This window comes from Dermacentor albipictus, chromosome 1 (assembly GCF_038994185.2).
Source record: "Dermacentor albipictus isolate Rhodes 1998 colony chromosome 1, USDA_Dalb.pri_finalv2, whole genome shotgun sequence".
NCBI lineage: Eukaryota > Metazoa > Arthropoda > Arachnida > Ixodida > Ixodidae > Dermacentor > Dermacentor albipictus.
In genome coordinates, this window is record NC_091821.1 from 90,752,935 (window position 1) to 90,757,641 (window position 4,707).

Below are 4,707 nucleotides of genomic sequence, written 5' to 3' on the forward strand. Positions count from 1 at the left end.
ACTATACACTCCAAAGGATTTACATTTGTTGAAGAGTGTAAATCATTATCAACAAAAAAGCACTCTGGTTTGAATGTTCTTACAAGGAGTGAGGGATACTATTTATTTGTAGTGTCATGATGTGCCGACACTTGGTACCCATCCTCATTTTTGACTTCACGATAACGTGAAACCACATGCACAGGCACACACACCGGGAGCGTGAGGTATTTGAGAGCAAAATGTTGGCATCAGGCAGACAATATTTCCAGCAAAAATAGACATATTTTCACTAAACTTTGGGAAATACTTCTCTTACGATTTATTTCCACAATTATTCAATGAATCCACCATCCGCAACAATAACCGATTCAACTGAGCTTCATAAATGGCTGCATGCACGTATCAGGTCCGTAGAGGTGTTGGCCGTTTAGTCAGCAATGGCGGCCTTCAGTGAGTCTTTTGTATTATGTGGCTGTTTGTTGACTTCTCTCTTCTCTCTCTCCCAACGACGCCCCAAACATAGTAGTCGAGCGGATTTAAATCTGGAGAACTAGGAGACCACAAGTTGGGTCATAGAAGTTGTCAGCCAGTGACTCCTGGGTGACGCAGGCAGTGTGGGCGGGAGCTGAACCTTGCTGAAAAATATAAGGTCTTCCTTTCATAACAGTCTCTACCAGGGCTTTACAATGGTGGCAAATATTTCCACGTACACAGCAGCACTAACGTGGAGTCCTTCTGCAAAAGAAGTATGGTGGCATGATGTCACCCTCATTGCCGACGATGGCTAACACCATCACAGACGATGAAAATTTTGTGTGCATCACTGTAGGCACCTCATCAGCGCTTGCACAAAGTCACCTGTTGTAACAGCGGTTAACTTTTTGGTTTTGGTCAAAGTTCTTTTCACCTGAAAAAAAAAAAAAAACACACACACAATTCCAGGCTCCTCAGGTCTCTTCAGCTTGCTTAGCAAGCGCTTGGACCGAGCAGACAATTCTCCTGATTTTTATCGGACATGAATTGCCCCCTCCTCATCACATAGGAATGGTACCTCAAGTCCTCGTGCACAGCGAGCCTGACAGTCGACTCTGTGACTTGGAGTTCCTTTGTCCGCATTGACCTCCCTGGGTCGTTGCTCATGACTTGCAGCCACCGGAGAAAATCAGGGGTTCTGACGACCTCTGGCCGCTGAGTGTGCTTTTTCCTTTTCGCCACAGATGCCATCGCTGCCAGAATACAACAGTTCTGTCCCCACCTTGTAAACGAAAGACTTCGCTACGTTCAGAAAGGTGGCAATTTTCAAGTCGCTGTGATGTGTGGCCGGGGTGACGAGGACTGCATGGCATTTCATTTCCTGTGTCAACCTGTACGCTTTTCTTTGAACAAACTGCGCAGTATGAATGATTGGGGTCAACGAACAAGAAGCTGCATGCCTAGATAGATATGTGGTACATTTGATTTGCCTGCACCACCTGAATCAGTTCACAAGGTGCTGCACCTTGCCATTTGTTTCAGTGGTACAGCAATGGTGCCCGCTGAACTACGACGTTTGTTTCAAAAGGTGCAGGAAAGGTGCAGGGCTGGTTCACAATTTTGCAGCACCCACTCCACTGTCGGTGCCGACTTGGTGCAGGCAAACAGGTGCGAAGCAGAGGCGCTGCAGATGATGCAGCACATGGGCGCGAGCACCATTAAAACCCTGCTTACGCATGTCTGATGCATCTAAGCAAGTGTGGTGTCTATTTATGCTCCAGAAGCCAATCATCCTGCAGTTCAAAATCTCTCAAACTTGCACACTAGTCTGACATAACTTAACGCCTGCATCATGTCTGCACCTTTGCATCCATTTTGAGTGTCTCGCTAGGCCTGCGCCTCAAGAATTGAGCAACATAATTTCTGAACCTCTTGTGAACTGCCGTGAACTGGTTCACAGTGGTACAGGCGAATCAAACAGACCCAATGAGCCTGCTGCTGTCTATGGCGGTAAGGAACAGTGTTCTTAAATACCTCGTGCACCCGGTATATAGCAGTGAACTATGAAACGTTTGTTTGTTCATGGAGCATCCTTTACAAGTAGCACCAGATAATGCTTCTTCTCCCTTTATACTTTCTTCATTATGCATATGTATGCATATACACTTGCCTTGAATTATCAGTATAGCTTCTTGAATTGCATGTTTTGATTATGCCATGGATATGTGCACTGTTGTTTAATGTGTACCTCTGTATGTTGATATTCTTGTTTTTGTTTCTGTTTTTCTGATATGTACATATATTTTGTATGTGCAAAATAAAAATTCTGTAGTTAGATGTACCACTGTGTGCATGTCATTTTCTTTGTCATGACTGCCCTGCCCAGTCGTACTGCACTTGTAATCATGCCTTTTCAGTTTCAGCACACATCCCTTAACATACTTGACGTTTTTAAGCAATCATTGTCTTTCATATAGAGATGTTTAATCATTCAATGGTATGTCAGACCACATGACAGCTGTGGTGTCACCGATACAACCTGTGGGGAGGCAAGTAGATGCAGTCGGAGAGCAGGGAGAAGAACAATTTAATTAAAACAAGATAGTGATTATATACATTTGGTTGATGCCGCAAGGTGCAACAGATGATGGCCAATAAAGGTGCAACACATAACCAATATCAAAACTGAAACTGATGAAAACACAATAGGATTGTGTTTTGTTTCGGTCTTTGAATCTATAATACCTTTCATATTAGATACATTTATTGATCTTAGGAATGCTGATGACAATAATAGATGCAATGACCTGTCACATGAATTTAGTTAAATTCAGCAGCTTGCTAGTAATGCTAATGCAGAAATTGAATTGTTGTGGCAGAAATTTAAAGATGGCATTATTTCCTTTTGCATTGTTAACTAGTACTTACATACCAAACGAAACGAACAAAAAGCAAGAACGAACCCATGGATTAAAAAATAAAAGATCTCCAAAATAGAAACCGAATCCTTAAGCTAGCCTGAATCTTACCCTAGCTATCATTTGTATGAATTCAAAAATATTTCCTGTTCTCTACCGAACTTTTTTTTAGAGATGCACTCCAGAGGTTTTCCTGTCCTAAAAGCTAGGACAGTACAATATTTCCTGAATAAAAGCAGAGATAGTGCCAATTTACTGAATATTTACCTTCAGTCAATTTTCACAAATTACGGGAAAGTTACACAGCATGTCAAAGCCCATGGAGAAATATGGTAGGCATGGCCTCTGTGATTGTCAGTGCAGTTCTGAAGTTCTTGGGCCATGTATTTGGCCACTCTCTTTACAGACCAGGTTGGAATCTTTGATCTGTCATGAAAATTAAATTGCAAAAAGAACCTAGCCCTGACAACATACAGTACAAATTCCTAAATCAATATGCTGGATGGATAGCCAAATATTTACTCGTAAACAACAAATCACTAACATGTTCACCTCCCAGTGAGTGGAAGATGGCAAAGGTAATCCCAAACTAAAAATTGGTCGATGAAGCTGATGTCTCCAACTTTCACCCAATTTCACTAACATGTAGTCCATGCAAATTACTAGTAAAACACATTACTACCCGCCTTGTGAAAGATCACATCCCATCACCATTCCAGCAAGAGTTTCACATCACAATATAATAACGATAAATAACTACTAGTGTCATTAATACTGTAGCAGGGAAGAAAGGATGATGATCGTGAAACTGTGCTGTTGTCAGATTCAATGCACCAGCGCGCTAGCACAGAAAGCACCGAGCCCCACTAGGGTGTCTTGATGCCAGCACAGCTCTTTACTGAGGGACCCCATGGAGGAATGTGGTATTAGGCACATTCTCTGTGTTCGTCAGGGCAGTGCCGAATATTTCAGATCACGTGTTCAGCCAACTATTGACAGCACTGCACTTGGCAGGGGCTGCAACTGACTGACTTGTGATGGCTGCCTGATGTACTGAAAATGTTCATTGTGCGGCTGAAATAGTAGCACAATAATCATATTGCGACTCCATGATAACGCTGTCAATTCAGTACAGCTACATTGACTAGGCTGCTATTAGATATAGCCAGGTCAATGGTGGCCTTCCTGCACAGGTCTGATTTCCAGAAGATATTTTTCTCACCATGGCTAATACAGGAGACTTGGAAGGCATACTCTTCCTAAATAGCTTAACACTGACACTTCTAGATATGCATATATCTAAGCAGAAACAACACCTGATCATATACCAAACCTCGCCATACTTGACAGGAATACGATCTTAACAGTGACTGTATAAAGCACTCATTCTTTCCGCAGGCAATGAATGAAACAGCTTGCCCACATGTATAACTGGTAGCAATTAAAATTTCTATTGCTCTTTGAAAACCATTTCATAACTCCCAGAGATGACCAGTAACCTTGTTTTGTCATGTGTACTCTTGCATTAACATATGTCCTGCATTACAATTTTGTACATTATTAACCATGTCCTTACCATATCCTCTCTGCTTCAGATTAAGCCTAAATAATATTGTATACAATTTATTCTTTCTATGCTGACTCATATCTTTTGTAAAATGTTTGTTATGCATGTGCCCTTCCTACAATAATCCCAATTAGGATTGGTAGTACCGTTTGAAATAAACAACTGTAATTTTAATGTGAAATAAAATCTACATACTGCCATATTGATGTCAGCTTTATTCAATATTTTTATCACAGAGCTGTTTAAATATTGAGCAGAAAAAACATC

General features: G+C 41.4%; 1 long non-coding RNA gene across 1 annotated transcript; it reads right to left on the reverse strand.

The window, feature by feature from the left end:
• Window positions 1-277: 277 nt before the first annotated feature.
• On the reverse strand, window positions 278-3,130 carry LOC139048778 (uncharacterized). The gene is made up of 2 exons (XR_011507901.1): window positions 1,034-3,130; window positions 278-889 (listed from the first exon to the last, which is right to left on the reverse strand). It is a non-coding gene; the product is annotated as an uncharacterized lncRNA (long non-coding RNA).
• Between the last annotated feature and the right edge of the window lie 1,577 nt (window positions 3,131-4,707).